Source organism: Mycteria americana, chromosome 7 (genome assembly GCF_035582795.1).
Source record: "Mycteria americana isolate JAX WOST 10 ecotype Jacksonville Zoo and Gardens chromosome 7, USCA_MyAme_1.0, whole genome shotgun sequence".
Lineage (NCBI taxonomy): Eukaryota > Metazoa > Chordata > Aves > Ciconiiformes > Ciconiidae > Mycteria > Mycteria americana.
Window position 1 is genome coordinate 51,970,602 of NC_134371.1, and position 18,186 is coordinate 51,988,787.

An 18,186-nucleotide genomic window follows, 5' to 3' on the forward strand; every position below is an offset into this window, starting at 1 on the left:
CTCTTCCAAGCTTTCACTTATATTTGTTGTCTTTAGGAAAGTAAAGCAAATGGCAATAAAAAGCGCTTACTCAATTCACTGATTCAGCCAGGAGGCCTCAGTCAATCTGAGTAAAGCTTTAACTAAGTTCACAGAGAAATGTGGCATTTGGATCAGGGGCTTATACACCTGTCCTTGTTCTTGAATGGTATGTTTAATTTACAACTTTCCTGTAATCTGCAGAATTATCTTAAATTGCCCATTAGAAAGGTTAATGTTTAAAACTTAAAATAACTATTAAATTCAAAAATCCACTAAAAAAATCCTTCATCTTTCATTGGATAATAATCTTAATATGCAATTAAACCACCATAATGCCACACCAGTTATTCCATAAGACTTCTCTTGTATTATTCAGCCTACACTCATCTTTCAGTCCTTTTGTGCTAGTTAACTGTAATACAGCCTATCATTCCCCTCATCTAATCTTTTTTTTTTTTTACATCTATCTTAACTTTCAAAATAAAGCATTATAAGAAAGAACTATTTTGTCTACTAAAACAAGCACAACCTTTTTTCCTTTGAAAATTGCACCGTTTATATCTACAGTACCTTGCAGGAAACCTGAAGTATAAAGTTTGGGAAAGCAGGTTTTCCAAGGTCACAACACACCATTGGTTAAAAAAAATAATATACATGCCTATGAGTACATTAACAACCGTGCCCACTTGCCAACCTGTTTAAGGTTATATATAAAGAGAAATGCAACCATGCTCTTTTACTTTACCACAACGTTAGAGTTTAGCTTTAAATCATTTCTGAGGAAAGGTTTCCTGCAGACTTTTCACTTAAGTAGTTGTAACTACAACTGCAAAACACTGTTGACTGGTGGACTCCAGAGACTTGTTCATTACCTGTCATTAAATGTTTTAAAGTTTGCATAATTGATCCAGCCAATAAGTCATCATTGATTTATAGGGGTCTGTGCTGAAGAGTTGCTCATTAAAAATTCATAACACTGGTATGTGTCTTTACAATCCATTAGCTGTTTACGTACCCACAGTCCTAAGATTGATTGACCTTGGACTGAGATTCTCATGGACTCTGCTTTTTTTTTAAAAAAAAAAAAAAAACAACTTTTTTTTTTCCATATTTTTTACACAAGTCCACAGTATAGAAAAGCAATACTTCAGCCTTCTCCCCTGACAGCTATACTTTGATTTTTTCCTCTCCATCAAAACTGAAACTTTACTTGAAATGATGAATAAATAAAGCATACTCCATAAACAGCTTTCCACTATTATTTAAGCTTGCGAGCTGTGCTCTGTTAGTCTCCTTTCCCCACCATCAGATTCAAGTGTGTAAATGTTCTAAAAGGCTTTGAATGTTTTATGATGATTTCAGGGAATGATGGAGTAATAGCTGAAGAGCGAAGCTATTAGTTTTAATATTTATATTGAGTGCTCTGAAACATTAATGTGACAGGATGTAAGATCAGAGCAGGGGGACATATTTACTTCACAACCATTGCCACGTGGCAAAAATATTTATTTTCTGAAGCTCTGAGGCCAAGTTTTTTTCACAGGAATTTAAAGTTCAGATTGACATATATATTAGCTTTTCCTGAACTTTGTACTTTTTTTAGGAACTAAAGATTGGTTACTGTTTTGGATACAACTTACTTCATTTAGGTAGGACCCAAGCGTAATGATGTTGGCAGTGCATCATGGTCTCTTTACAGAAGTTTCCAAAGCTGATATTAGTTTAGCAGTTCATCTCTCCCTGTCTGCTGTGTCTGCTTCCCAAAGAGCACCTTAGAGAAAAGAAAAACAGTCATTTGTTAATAAAGAAATGGGATGGGCTCAAGAGCAGAGTCATCGTTAAAAGGTTGTTTCATATTGTCTTCCAATATTTCATGCATGAAGTAAACCAACCCTGTAAATGTCCTAAGTCATTGTGCTTGGTTCTTCTGTTCAAAGTAGCAAACATATTAAGGTAAGTGATCTTAATTACCAAGGGTCAAACAGTGCTCACCCACTTGTGTGGTTCTCATGGTCTTCAGTGAACAAGTAAAGGAAGCAAGATGAGATCCCTAGGGAGAAATCTTCCTATCAGATTTGCAGAGTGGATCTGATATAAGTGGAACAAACGATGACTTATTGTTGCTACATTATGAAAATGTGATTTCTCCAGATGCTTCCACACTCTGTATAAGGACTCCATAGGCTGACACCACCGCCAGGAAGCAGCTCACAGATCTCCAGCAGGAGAAACAGTTGGGTCTATTGGGTACATTTTAGCCAGATGTAACAAACGTTATATTGAACTACGTCAAGCAGGCTTACAAGAACAATACTGCTGGGCAGAAAATGGAGCATACTCCTCAGTGAGGCATAAATAGGTAGCCTTAGCTGAAAAAGAGAGGTTACCAGTATATTATTATGTTGTTCGCCAGAGTCCTCTTTATACACCCTTCTATACTTCTATACAGTCATGGTGCACAGGGGGCTCACATGGACTGGAGGGCTGGGCCAAAAAAGAGGAAAAAAAGTCATAGTAACACTCAATTGCAAAGTTGACTGGAATGGTTTGTCATGTGCTTTCCCAACCTTACCTTTCCAGGAAGACAAAGAAAGCTATCCAAAGGTCTTAGTTATCTCTCAAACATTTCATTAGCCTAAATAACTTCTTAGTCTTTGGTCAACTCCTTTCCCAGCTTCCTTCCAAACCATCCCCACAACAGAAGCAGCCAACAGAAATGTTCATCAGAGCATCCTTTAGTGAGTTCTAACAGGGCAGAACATGAAGTATTTTCTTCTGGAAGTATATTTCACTGACCTTCATGTCTAGTGACACATTAATGTCAGTTTATCCTCCACCATTATTTTGAATATTCCACTAACTGAGTCACTCCCCTATGTTTTACAGGCTTCTATAGCTACAGGTCATCATTCTTTGTCTTTCCAACATCTGCTTCTGTTCTTAACTTGCTTATGCTATTTAGGAGGCATTTTTAAATACAATTCTTCTCATTAGCTGAATCATACAGTGCACAAATTAATAGACTAGAGTTTTTAGACATACTTAAGGGGAAAAAACAAACACACTACCTGTGTGTACAGCTACTCTACAACTTTTTGGCCCTCCCTGTATCCATCAGAGAAAATAATTTACAAGTGTTTGCATCTACTTCTCTGCAGAGAAAGAGTCTTTCAAGAGTGTTAGAGGAGACTTTCTATAAGGGTAAAAATTAGAAATGAGCATAGCAAGCCTAGGGAGAACGATTTACATCACTGAATATGTGGGAGTCACATTCTGACCTACGTCTGCTACAGCTTTTTTGAAAGGTGGAAGGAAAATGGTGAAGTCAAGGTGTTTGCTACCTATCAGGACCTCCCCCCTTGCAGAACTCCATTAAAACACATTGTCCACCAGTGCAATTCTTCCCCTTGTAACAGAGCAGATATCACCACCACAGCGTACAACAGCGTAAAGAAAAGAGCAGGAGCTACTATTTTAGTGCTGAGACCAAAGCAGAGGCCAAGACAAGGACAGGCTGTGATGAAATCGGCACCCTGTCTTCTGCTAGGGATGTTCCTCAGGACCAGAGTGTGGCACTGCACAGTCTGTAGTGACAGCACCCAAAAAGTCAGTCTTCTCTTCCCAAAAGATGACATTTTCAGCAGAAAAGGACCTGACTTACAGTCTCCTTTGGCAGGGGGTTTCCACACAAGTGCTGGAATCACAAATGATACCATTTTCTCAGCAGGATGTTCACTGACAACTACTGACTCAAAAACGCCAATTTTAATTTACAAACTTTACGTTTGGCAACATTTCACACTTGGAACATGGTGAGAAGTGCTCATCACCATATGAAGTCTCTGCCTGGGGTATTGAGGGAAATGAGTGCAATTTTAGCTAAAATGGGTCAAATTCATCTCTGCTATTACTCCACTGGTATTGTTTGAGTTACACGAGTGATAAATTTTATCCGGTGTAGTTAATGGGGTCATTGTTAAAAATTCTGCTTAAAAGCACTTGGTTATTTGCCTTTTTCATACAGATGAGCACTGCATAGCCCAAATCAGAAGTAATCTTTTGTTATTTACTACACAGCTAGCTAGCAGTGATGGGCACAACAGAGTACTGGCCTGTCCCTAATTATCAGGAATGTGACTTGGTATAGTCTGTATGATATACAAATTGTGACAAGTTTGCTTTCAGAGTGTAAACTTTTAAAAACCACCATAAAGACCCCCATAAAAATACGACTTTGACTAGAAAAAGATGTAAGCTGCATAATGGCTACATGGGTATTTTTCCTTAGAGATCAGGAGAAATATGACAAGTATGACTGCTATTACAGTTATATAGCATATTCCATTTAGCAGCGATATAGCAGAACTGTGAAAGCATATCCTAAGGTATTTTCACTTCACGCATTTGACATTGATATTAGTTATTGCATTTAAGATACATTGGGCTGTTTATTGCTGACTGTTTCCCCTCACTGAGAATGTTAACCACAGCAGAGGAATATTTGATGTTACAAATTATTTAGCTTGCTACTCTTCATTTTCCTTTTAGTATGCAATTATTTGTTTGGTTTCACTGAGCAAATGAAATTTCAAGGGCATTTCAAGGAAAATAAATAAAGTACAACCCAAAAGGGTTTTTTTTTGTTTGTATTCAGGAACAGCACTGAATCATGCATATGTATGAATCAACAAAATCAGGTTAGCTAAGAAATTGGAAATTGCACTCCACACTAGAGCATTTTTCTTGCTCTAGAGATCTTTGCTATGGATTTGAAGGACTAATAAAAAATCAGCAGCATGACTGGAACAGATGTTTTTTATGGACTCGGCTTGTTAATAGTCTTTTTAGCTTCTCCTAAGGACTTGAACCAAGTTCCTCGCTTGTCCTGAATATCTGAGATGATGTTAACATTGTCCAAAATGTACACTAACAAGCGGCAGTGAAAAGCTAAGGTCTTACACATGGTTATGAATAAAAACTCAAAACATTGCTGTGAATATGATGAAACCCCGAAGTGGGCAATGTTACAAAACAAAAAACCAAACTTATTGACTGTATCAAACCCATATAGTGTCCTTCTCTTGAAGGGAAGATAGGCTGGTAAAATACTTCCATGCACTGTACTACATGTATTATAAAAACAAGGGCTCATTACAACTGAAGAAATTCCCTTTATATTTAAACCATGGTTCACTTCTGTGTACAATGAGAACTGCAACAAAATGAGCCAGATCCTCAACCAGTGTAAAGTAGCCAGGCTTTACTGGCTCCAGTGGCACTGTGTCAATGTATATTTGCCATACAGACTTTGTGTTCTCATTCTAGTTAGTGAATTTTTGCAGGTAGAAAAGAGAAATGAGAATAGTTGGGAAAAACAGAAACCAGAGTCTGTGTCACAGATGTGTCACTGGTCAGGTAATACTTCGTTTACTCTGTTGCTGTTTTATTCACTCATTTTTCTGCAATTTCCTGTGTTCCTCCACAACTTCATATCTGCCAGATACTACATGAGTTGTTCATTATGCCAGGCTCTGAGAGGGAAGGAATCGCCCTAGAATTTGCCATTTTATCACACCTTTTAGCAAAGACTCCAGAACAATGGTGCTAAACAATAACACCCAGACGTAGGACTGATCCCTCCAAATCCCACTCACTGGGTTAAGAGAATGCAGAGGTATAATTTACTTCTCAGGCTTAGAGAAGGAGGAAAAAGGGCAGCTCCGTATCACTTACTTGGCTAAATGGTACTTGAAAAATTTCACAACTCCAGCTTGCTGCCTTTTTTTTTTTTTTTTAATACAGAGGCACCAACCCATTACTGGCATTGAACACTGAGTAACCTAATGTCATTGCTCTGTCAGATAAAGAGATACACCTTCATTCACTTCAGCCAAGTGATGCTCAAGCTCAAATATATGGGATTTCTTTCAGTAAGGACAGACTACCTTTTCTCTACCTGTAAAGCATTCCCTGGGAAACCTAAGGGAGAGAGAAAAATAGCTTTTTCCTTGACAAGTGACTTAAACTTGTGCAAAATAAGGACTAAGCAAAATAAGGTGCAAAATAAGGACAACTATGTCCACTCTCTTCCCAAGTTTTATTGTGAATGCTGTTCATATTCTTCTCTTGGAGGTGTTCTTGACACTCCTGGGAGTATTCCCCCAGGAAGGATTGGGGATTGGCCTGGTTCTTTTCTCATTGCATTATGCTAAAACCTGTGGTGGACAGGTGCCCTTGGGGGGCTCTGTTGAGGCCTGATTTTTAACCCATTTATATTAGTAGCTGAGGTGACTGGAAAGTTTGCCGTTATGCGTATCTATCTTCGTATGTCTTTGCTTGTTGCCACTGTCATTTATAAACTTAGAACATCCAGCTTTGGTTTGCGAGAGCTTTGGTTTGTAAATAGCTTGAATTTGGAATATTTGATGAAACATTTCCCACAAATGGCTGCATAAAAATCTGAAAAAATATCAATTACTGCCAAAATGTTCTAATCTGGTTCAGTAAACCCAAAGTAACCTCATGGACTATACTGAAATTCTCCCAGATTTATGCAATTTGACACAAGGATCTGAGCCCACTCATCCCAGGCTATGGACTGTTTCCATACAAAAAGCATTGAAAAAGGAGAAAATGCCCTTATTCAAATTCTACACATTAATTGTCTACTTGCAGGCTCTTTGATGCAAATTTTAAACACAATAACCTGCTGCTTTTATTATCTCCTGACTTGTAACTGCTTAAGTCAGCAACCTGAATGCTCTAGTATATAACTCATTAAAAAAAAAAAAAAAACAAAAAAAAAAAACACCCAGACAAGACAAAAAGCAATGGAGAAACAGGTATGACAAATGCACGTGCATTTCCCGAGTCCCTCCACAAATTCAGATTCCTCAAGGCAGTGAAAACATTTGCAAGGAACAGTCAGAGCTGAATTTTTCACAAGTACCACACACAATGGGCAAACACTCACTGAAGGGAACCATCTACCACCAAAATGCAGAAGGTTTTAGGGAAGCTGGCCTGTAACTTACCCTGCAACCTAACCTCTGTGCTGCCTTTGGACTCCCAGCTCTCGGTTTCTGGGGAAGAAGTGAGCAGCCAAGAAGTTCCGATTGTTTGTAAAAAGGAAGCTATCCTACAGAACAGAATCCCTCTTTGGAGTCACATTTTAGTAGCATTTAACTGAATGAAAATATAAAATCTTTTCTAGTTAGTGGGTCATAACATGGTTTTCTTGGCAGCATCTTTTGTACCCCACCACTACCCTTATGCTGCTTTGCTGTTCTGAGATCACAGTTGCAAACGACAATCTTCGGCTTATTTCTGCTCTATCCTGACACTATAATAAACCTAGACAGTTGTTGCAGCTCCTTTCCCTGTTAATGTGGAACCTGGAAAAACAGCCTTGACCTGAGCTGGAATAACCCCTTGATAAGATTTTATACTAGACAAAACTGATATTTTGTCTCATTTAAATAACAAGAAAAACTCTGTTTGTTTCCTTATAGCTGACCAGGAGAGACCCCAGCACATATTCTTCTTTTATAACATTGAAAGTAAGTGTTAGTGAGACCTGCTGATTATCTGATAAGAACACAATTAATTTGTGCCCAGACTCATTACTCTTTCTTAATACATGTCAGCCCATTACATTTGATCCATGACCTCTGTCCCCAGTCTTGCATGAAAATCTCTCAGGATCAGAAGCACATCATGATTTGGCATGGAGCCACCAGCTCCGGCAGTTGACTGCAAAATGCTTCAAAGCCATCAGCAATGGCAGCTGCTGTATTTATGTGCACATGCCCGAATGATAAGTTCACAGCTCCTCTAAGGCAGACTGAAAGAAGTTGGCCATTCGAAAGCCTGAATCCCATTAGAAATACAGCTGTGTCCCTATTTAGATCAAATGATTACTCATCTTTACTCTCACTTCTGTTCCCACAGACACAAGTGTCATTTGGGGTGCTGGGACAGGCTATGCAAATACCTTCCCCACAGCTTTTGTAAATAATATTTGATTTAACATTAATAAATGTGCAGCAGTGCTTTGAAACCAGTTGTCCTTTCACATATGGACATCCACGGATGGAGGAATGGAGGATCTAGTTAAAAATCACTCATTGCAGTATACCTGGGTCCTTCCTGCTTTAACAATTATCTCAAGACAGGGAGGTGTCATTTTTTGTAAAAGTTCAGGCATTTAGATGGATGAAATCACCTGGCTTGACAGTGGACATGAACACAGGCCTTTCAGTGCTTTTTGGCAGCCATCAAGTTACTTTCCCATCCATAATTAGCAAGGAAAGTCCAAAGGCTCACATTATTAGTACTCCTAGAAAATAAAATGCGCATAAGAACAAGCAGCAAATCTGTGATGGCACATCCACAACCTCCTCATCCTCATATATGCAATACTTTTTAATTGAAGCAAGCATTTCTAAGCCAAACTCTTTATGAATTTGCAGCCTAGACCCTTCCTTGTCATCAGCCAATGTTCACTGGTAGGAGAGAAGTAAGCGCTGAATCTGAGAATGACAGAAGTTGAACGATCACAAAAACAACTTACGCAACTTTTTAAAATGCCATTTTTGATGCCAAATGTCAAAGTTTTAGTTAATGTGAATTTAATTAAAGCATGCTTTCCCAGCTACATCCCAGCAACATTTTTGTTGCCAATACAGTTTGTGAAAAATACGTAATCATTCACTATACAAGAGTAGTCTAAATTGCATCACTCAAAAGGCATAGTATACCTTTTCCTGGTTAGCTGATTATGTTTCATTTGGTGCTTAACACATGAAAGACACAATGCTGCCACAGCAATAACCTATGCAGCCGGTGGCTTTAGTGGGGGTTCTTCTGAGGGGTTTTATGTGAATCTTGGCTCTGTGCATGGCTTTTTACCTTCTCTTGCCTTTCTTCAACCCATGGAAACAGATAAAAAACCTTGCAATATAACTGCCAAAGACAGATCACAGACATAAAGTATGTGGTATTTCAAAGACAAGTAGCATTTTCTAAAGTTTCTAAAGAGCAACTTATGTTATGTATTGATTTATCTGCAACCACAGTACTTCCTGATCATGTCCTAGCAAGCAAATGCTTGTTTTATTCTTATTAAAATGTCAAACAGGATCTTAATCTTATCAAAGTGATTATACTGCAGCTTTGAATTACTCTGCAAAAACCCCATTCATTCATTAATCACTCACTCATGCAATGAAGAAGAAGGTGAGATTGTCAGATACTTACCATGCCTGATGGGCTAATTGTGAAGTGACACAGCTCAGCTGCTTGCCAGCTGCCCAGAATGGTAACCCTCAAGGGGAAGGAAGGGAAGAAAAGTTCTCATTTCTGCTCTCCCCCAACAGCGGCCTTTTCACATCTTCCGAAGCCATGTAATCCGTGAAGATGCAGACTAAGCTGATACTTTCCCACCTCTCTCGCTCGAGGATGATCAGAGCTGTCTCCCCCTTCCCTCTCTGTCCACAGACATCAGATTGTGGTCCATCATCCTTAGATGCCTGTTTCTAAGGAAAGAATAAAGCATGAGGGAATACATGTGGTTATCTTTCCAAGCTTCTCTGCAGGCACTGCGGAAAGATTGCCCACTCCTCTGCTGGGAGCTTTCTCCAGCTTTAAACAGATCCCCACCATACAGACTGCCAGGCTAGGATCATGAGGAAATCTGGTTTTTAAAAGAGCAGAACTCACGCAGGGATTGTCACAAATGCCACAGAATAAGCAAATTTGGACTCAACTGTCAACCTTATTGCCAGATTGTCAGAAGATCTGAATCAGGAGAATAATTTAAATGTCAAATCAAGACACTGCAAAAGCAAATTCCTGTGATTTACCGTATTGCTCAGGGATAACGTGACCTAAGGGTAAAGAGAAGAGCTGGCTGAAAAAGATGTCTGTTTTTCAGGGGGTGGTGGAACTTTTTGTTGTAATTTCACCAAAGAAATTGGAATGTGTAGGTTTTTTCTCAGGCAAAAGCACAATGGTACTGTGACAGAGAGTTCTCCAAAGGGGCTTTGGATCTCATCCAGATATACTTGCCTTGACAGATATTTGCTATTGTGAGAATTAATAAACTAACTTTTGGGAAGTGCTCTGAAATCCTTGGGAAGGAGAAGGACGAAATGCCAATTATTGTTATTTTTAAATTAAATGTTTTACAGGGAACTACAGACATATCATAATGCTGCTGGTACTAGTGTGGACTTATCGCAGCATTTTTTATAAAGCTTGCACTGGAAATGTGGAGACTAAAAGACAAACATATATTTATAACGATAAGCCTTTCTCAATGGCTATCATTGTGCTGATATTCACGACTTCAGGGAGGATTTTGCCTGAATAAGGACTGCAGAATAATGCCCATATTGAGAAAACCATATGAACTGAACTGGAAAGAAAAAAAATCCAGGTTAGGAGCTGTCATTCTGAAACTCATTTTCCCCACCATGAAGATGAACTCTTATTACCTGTGAATATGGAATTCAAATACTATTTTCAAGTTTTAAATGTAGGTAACACTTTACATTATGTGTCAGTGTGGTACCAATTACAGCATAACTCCGATATTGTAAATCTATTGAGAGAGAGGACTGAGCCAAGAAGTTTCGCAGCAGCCCAAACTTCAAGTAAAGTTCAAAAAGATTTCAATTTGCTCTTCTTATACAAGCTCATATTTAGTATCCTCGGACACCTAGTGCCTTGGAAATAAGCACATTATGTTTTTAATGTAACAAACTTAAACACCTTGCACTTCTTTTTTTCTTCCTCATCCACTTTATGGGTGAAAATGAGATCCTCATCTACCCACTTGCACACCCTAGTAGCTACTGCATAATTTTCTTTACCCCTAATACGGAAAGCCTGCATCCCCTGTTACAGTGTTCTGCAAAGAGCACAGTCTGGGCAAAGGGAAGTTGAATGTTGTCCTGGTTCCACAAGTGAACTGTCTTCTGTCACTGTGTTTGAAGCCAGCTCTTTCTCTGGCTGACCTATACTGCTGTAGCTACAGTGACAGCTCTTCAGCTAGCCTGCTTTTGACTAGGATAGTATCTAGCCTTCAGAAAGACGAAAAAATAGACATGATGGTATCAGGGAAGCTGCTTTAAAGAAAAGAAAGCAAGGCTGTGCCTTAATCCCTGAGAGAAAATCTTACAGGATTCAATATAAGAGTACAACATTGCTGTAGGTATCTAACTAGTCTAACTGGTAAGATATATTGCTAATTTAGAAGCTGATGGCAATAAGAGCGATACTTTTCATGAAAACAGGCAGATTTTAATAGTCTTCAGAGTAGCGATTAGGACATAAAGCCATTTCCAATGCTCACTGAGAGCAATGGAGAGATTCTGACACTGGTCCATTGAGGGGCTGCTCCTTCTCGCCTACTGAAAGCCCAGGTACGGACCCTGGACCTTGCCTGTAGAGCAATAGGGTGCCACGTCTGAGCTGCTGCTTTGCTGTGGAAATGTAACAGACAAACAGGGCCTAAGCTACTGAACCATACCAGCTATGCTGTTCTTGAAGAAAGGAAATGAACAATCTACATATAAACAATAAAATAAAGTCAATTTTCCCATGGAATATTTCAGCTAGGTATGCAATCTTGGAGTCTGTTTGCTGGACTGTGCTTTTAACCACAATACTAAACCCAGTGTACGGGAAATATTATCTATGCAAGTGATTCAGTATTAGTTAATTAGGTGCGCTAGACTATTTTCCTTCCAGTGAATGGAGCTTGTATACTGGTATCTGCCATTAACACTAAATGGGGCTTACACATGTAAAATCCCTCCAGCACTGAGGGGGAAAAAAAGCCTTTCAGTTTCATAAATAATGGATCTGTAGCAAAATTAGCATTTCATGAAAAATTTGAAAAACTAGAATGAAAATATAATACAATTTCTATTTTACGTGTCCCAGTTTGCCAGTGCATTGTGTGATCCAACACACAGGTCATCTCCTGTACATCTACTCCATAATCACACCAAAAATGCTCTCAGTTCTCTGCAGACTCAACTACTCGCTTATTACCAATGTCCTCTGTGGCATTATGATAGTAAAAGTGCCCTTCTTCTACCAGAGCACTGTGGCACTGGGTTAATTTTCTGGTGTATGAATATTTCTGTGATATTTTTTATTGAATTGTAATAAATGACATGACTTTTCTACTGTGAAGTGTTTCCTTTTCTGTGTATGTTACGTGACACGCTTACACACAAATAAATAATGGTTTCTCTGCAGGTACAAATGTAAGCAACTCTTGCCGGTTCTATTCCAATAAACATTCATATGGAAAAAGCTATAAGCCTAGGTCATTAAGCATGCACACTGCAGACTGTGTACAGTACACTAAGTAAATACACACCTATTCATGATATTAAACATTTTTACCTCCTAGTCAGCTCATTTCATTCCCAGTGCTTTCCAGGGTGACCAAGATATGCAGCCATCTCCCACCCATTTTAGCTGTACTCCACACTAAACCTGGCTGCATTTGAATCATCCAGAGTTCTGCCATAAACCTTGGTGGAACAAGGATTGCAGCTTGTTTCTTTTGTAACAAGATGCTGAAGATCTCACCTAAGCCAAGACTTCTCTATGAATTTGCCCATTACGATTAGGAACAGAGTAAGGAATAGCCCTGCTAACTCCCATGAAAATCTCCAGACAAGGTCTGTGCATGGTGGTGTGATAAAAAAGGGCAAGAAATCATTCACATGTGAAGACGAGTGGGAAAATTATTTTAGCAGGCCCACCCACAAATGGTAAGACATTGCCTTTCCCTTCTTTTCAGGATTCTGTGTCTCAATCCCATGGCTTTAAAATGTGAAGCAAAATCTATTAACATGGGCTTTGTGTTTCCAATGGAATAGAAGTTGTAATGCCAGCGAGAAATCAAATTCCGAGAGTCATGTTTTTGGGTTGTTCCATATTCTGAGCCTAAATTTTGCAATAGTTTTCTTTTTACCTTCCTCAGTGAGTAAGTACAGATTTAGAGCAGCTAGATGCAGATTAATTCTGCAGCCAGGCATACTTACAAATCAGTATTTTTGGTCAGGAATAAAACAAACAACAATGACATTAATTTATAAGCATAAACTCATCGAACACACAGAGACAGAAGGAAGATGTTACAAATACATTAAGCCATGCTCTTATTCCATAACTCCTACCATTAGGAATTCTGCTCAACTGTTCTTTTGCAGGACATATTTAAAGATTTTTTTTTTTAATTCTACCTTTTAATTTGTTCTTTTTTCTACGTTTTTGGTATTTTGATGCTATAAACTTAAACATCAAACAGGGATCATGATTATATTTTTTGATTCTTGATGTCATTATTTGGCTTATCTTTAAAATGAAAAAATGATTTCTGTTTTCCCAATGGATCAAACAAGCTGGGAATTCAAAGGAGAAAAATAACATCCTCCCTTAGGTTGAGCAATGTGATTCGTATTTCCTCCTTCCAGCTTTCTGCCTGTGGGAGCATCTGTCACGGCTGAGTCAGCACCTTCCCAGGAAAAACTCGTAAACATGTTAGAAGACATTTCATTTTGTCATCTACCTAGGCACATTGGATTAGTATGCAAATAAGACAGCACAAGAACAGACCACAGCAGCAGTGCTAATGCTCTAAGTGATCTTTCAGTGTAATTAGAATTTGTTTCATCACACTAATTTGACATGGCAAATTAGTGAAGCTAAGATAAGGGGGTTTAGTAGAGCCAGGGCGCTGGTATGTACACAGGAACTTGCCAGTAAGTCCATTTGCACATGGGAGTTGTGTAACATTGCAGAGAAGTGACAATTAGTAAAAGCTCTAGAAAATATCGGTTTGTTTTATTTTTAATCTGGTAACTTGATAGGTTATATTTTCTTCTGCTGCTATCTTATAATAGTGGTTTAGAGATCTTGGCCTCTCCGCTGTTGAGAAATCTTTCAAGACTCAGAATAAGCTACATGGTACTACAATTATACAAGTTTAGTCAAGTCTGTCCTGGTGGTACACAGCAACATGCTGTGTTATCACATGGGAATTCAAGGGGCAACTTTGTGATTTCTGTTTCACAGAACAAGCTAGCTGAAAGCCATTCCATGGTGACAGCAGAACTGAGGACAGTGGTTGCCTTCTTTTCTGCACCCTCCCGCCCCAGATCATGCAAGCTCAGGGGGGGTCCTGAACCAGAAATGAAAACTGGTCCCTATTGCTGCAAAGTAGTCCTGAAACCCAGATTTTAAGGATGGCTGGAGCAGGCAGAAGTCTGGCAGAGGTCTAAGGGAAGACCTGGTTAAGAAAGAGGACTTGTCCAGCTTGCAGGGAACTAAAATCTTTAACTTCCTGATTAAAATGAAGATTTGAGACTGTTCTTAGTTTTCCTAAATCATTTATCCCTAATATTAGGGTAAAGAAGTTACCCGACCTTTGATGCAACACACTGTTCATTTGGACCTGCTGAGATCATCAGCCAGTTGAGAGCATCTGGCTAGAGACGTGATGACACATCTCTCTCAGCTGAATCACCGACCCACACACCATCCCTCAAAGATGCAGCTTCCTTTTGCATCTCACACTCCCCAAGGGAAAAGGGCTGCATAAGCCAAAGGGGGGCTGCCCTGAAATGTGGTCTACAGATCTGAGACAGAATTCTTATTCTGTGCTCCTTTGTGTTTTAACTGATTCAGAATAATGTCTGTGGATATAATAATGTCAGTTGTTTATAAAATTTGCATCATATAACGAGATGCTAATATGGGGTTTATTACTTGGAACTTTTAAGAATAATGGAGTAGAGAAAGATATATCTAGATAGGCATATTTAATCCGATTATCCGTTCACTGATAGGATAATGACCTATTCTTTCAGTTATATACTTTGGATTGCTTCTATAATTTGACACAGTCCTGAGGATAATTTAAGTTGTCTTTAGGAAATGCTGAAGGAGCCAGACACTTAAAAGGAAAAAAATGGTACTCAAAACCAAAGCAACTTCCTAGGCAGTGTGGAAATCCTCACTATGGAGCCTGAACAGAATTCATAAAAGAACAAGCAGAATAGCCAGAAATGTAAGCTGCCCTTCAAACGAGGAGACATACATTGGTATCTTCAAGTTTTGCACATCTCAGAGTGGTAACATCCAAAGCACCGAAACAGAATAGATGTTAGCCAAAGTCAACCAAGGCAACCTCAGAGACTATGAATATGGACCTTTTCTTTCCTTTTCAGATCGGGATGTGGTATCTTTGGGATGAACATCTGACAAGAACACCAAACCCTTCCGAACCCAGAGGTTTTTTGGGCACAGTTACAAAGTTGTCTGTAAGTACACTCCAGGAAGAAGGCACAGGAATTCCCTGACAGAGAAGACCCATTTCTTCTCTTGGAATCACCTTCTGGAACCTTTTTTTTTTTTTGCTGAGAATTGGGTCTTGTGTCCCATAAATCTGAAAATCATAGGATGGGGAATTCCTTAGAACCTGCACAGTAGAATTGCACCCCTGAGGTACAGCCAAGCAGAATAGCACTGAGAAAGAAAGGTGTTTTTGTGTTCACTCATACTCAGAGAACCCTTCTTGATTTTAAATGTGGGCTACCTATTACTTTATAAGGATTTTCAAGGCCTATTTTTAATTTTTCTCAGTCTCCTCTCATTATAGGAATCCCTTGCTAAGGAAAAAGATTAGCATTTTGGTTCTTTATCCCCAGAGAAGCTTGGCCAAACAGGTACTCACACACAGAGGCAGACAGAATCTCTGTTATTTATTATAAAAATAAGCTAACATCACCTGCTTCTGAAGGTAATCAGATATTGCTCATATTTCAAAGCTCAAAAAGTTAATACTAATGCCTGTTCTGAAGATGTTTAAAAGAAATCTAATTACAATATAACTAGAAGTTGTGGAGAGATGATGGGAGAAAATATTATTCATCATAGTATGTGCCATAAAACTGCCTTTTTTAAAGACAGAGGAAAAGGCCATACTGTAGGGAATATTTCGTGGCTAGTGGGAGGGTTAAATAAACAAATGATAATAACACCAATCAGACCTCTTTGCTTAAAGCCTGCAGAGTCAATCTGCTTCTGACTGTGGAGCTACCAACCAGCAAAGGCAAACTAATTAGACACAGTCAAACACTTAGGCAATCACACCTTGTGAATGTAAGCGTCTTCCTGTCATTTGGCAAGTCTCTCAGCTGCCTCTGAGCGTGAGACAACAAATCCCCTGCAAACAAGTTCCTCACTCTCCCTGTTAGTGAGATCTAACAGAGCACAATGGCTGGAGGTGAAAGGTGGCAGTCTAGTCAGGTAATGACATCGTCTTGAACAGCCCACATTAAAATAGTGGCACTTGTTTAGACTAGCCTATTTGCACCTACCTGCAGAGGGCCTTTTTAATGTAATTATTAGCCTCTGCAGCCCTGCTTAGGATTTGAAAATATCATTCATTTTCATCTTGCTTCAACTACCGCTGCTATCTCCTATTCAATCCCAGTCACCTCATCTCCCCACAAGTAAGTGTAGAAACAGAAGCAGATGAGAAGAGTTGAATTAACAAGAAACAAGTTGGCAGGTGAGCTGTGTGACACAACAATAATAAAAAAAAAAGCTAAAAGATTTGACAATATATTCTAATCACTACCTGACTGTAGCAGAGCTGCAGGCATTGAAATAGCTTTCTGGGGAAAAGAGAAAAGACAGCAGGAGAACGGTCTAAAACCTCTCGTGCGAAACCCAAGGGCAGGAACCAATCCTTATGAGCCTTAGAACAAATATGTAATTACTGTCTTTCAAAATTGTCTTATTTTCTCAGGATTTAACTATTCACTATTGTATACAGTCATGAGGAGTGAGATAAGTAACCACCACCCAATTCCAGCCTGAGACACCCAGACACACAGCTGACTGCAGAAGACAGAAGCCCATACAAAGGAATTGTGCAGCCACAGACCAAAGCTTCCATCCACTTTCCTAACGAGAATCCATGTTGCACTGGAGAGGTGAAGTGAGTTATCTTACCTCCCTGGGTTCTCATTCACAGAAAGGTCCAGCAGAAGCTATCTCGGGGTATCTCAGAGCGTAAGCGCAGCATTTGCCAGATGAGTGGGGCAGGGTGCATTTGAAGAGCACTCCAGCAGTACGTGGCCAGTGACAGTCAAAAAAGCTGGGGAAAAGAGGGACTGGTCCAGTCAGAGAAGCTGTAACACCCATTTCCTCCTGCCAGGGAAGCACGGACCTGTTCAGCGTGAGTCCACTGCTCTGGGGAAGTTCTACAAAAACGAAACCTGGCTGAAAGATACATGGAGGAGGAAAAAGAAGAATTTCTGCTTCCTTTGTAAAGAGAGTCATTCCAACCTGTTTTAAGGTGATGCCAACAAGGAATAAATTATTTAGTTCTTGCCTTGTCTAGCATCAGTCTCCTCACAGAAAGGACATCTTGTTTACAAGATCAGTGCTAATTCCTGATAAAGAGAAGTCTCAAACAGCCTGTACGGAAGGTTTGCTCAGTGTGATGTTTTGCCTTTTGGTACAGTTACTTTGGGCTCTATTATTTACCTTGCAAATATATCACAAGTTGTATCAGTGAAGATAATTTCTTTATCTTTGTGCTGACAAGGTATTCAGATTAGTTTCTCCAGCACACAGCGGTTTCACAGATGACTGTTGTAGCGTAGGTTACCATCTTAACTGGTGCCACTGCCCAGCTTCCCATGCTGAAGGAGCACCAGAGAGTCACAGAATGTCCCAGGAATTGCTGACACCTACTTTGTTTGTTTGTAGTTTTTTTCCTCCATCTGGCTATGATGGATGAGGGTCCTTTAACTACACTTGTTCTGTAAACTGATATTATGCATCTGACCTGAAATGACAGCTGGAATCAGGGCCACACTTAGAGATGATCATGCCCAACACAAAAATATAAGCGAGTTCTGGAGGGTGCCAGCCCTGGGTCAGTCTCAGCTTATTTGTCAATCTGCCAGTTCACTGCTCCTCAGTGCTCTCCTTCCCCGACTAGCAGAAGGCACTGCTTTCAGGGGTAGTAAATGCAGCATGTTGAGAGACAAGCAGTTGGCAGGAGTCCTTATGACAGGGGTGGCAAAAGCAAGACAGGTAGCCAGATGGATCTGGTGCGGCCCA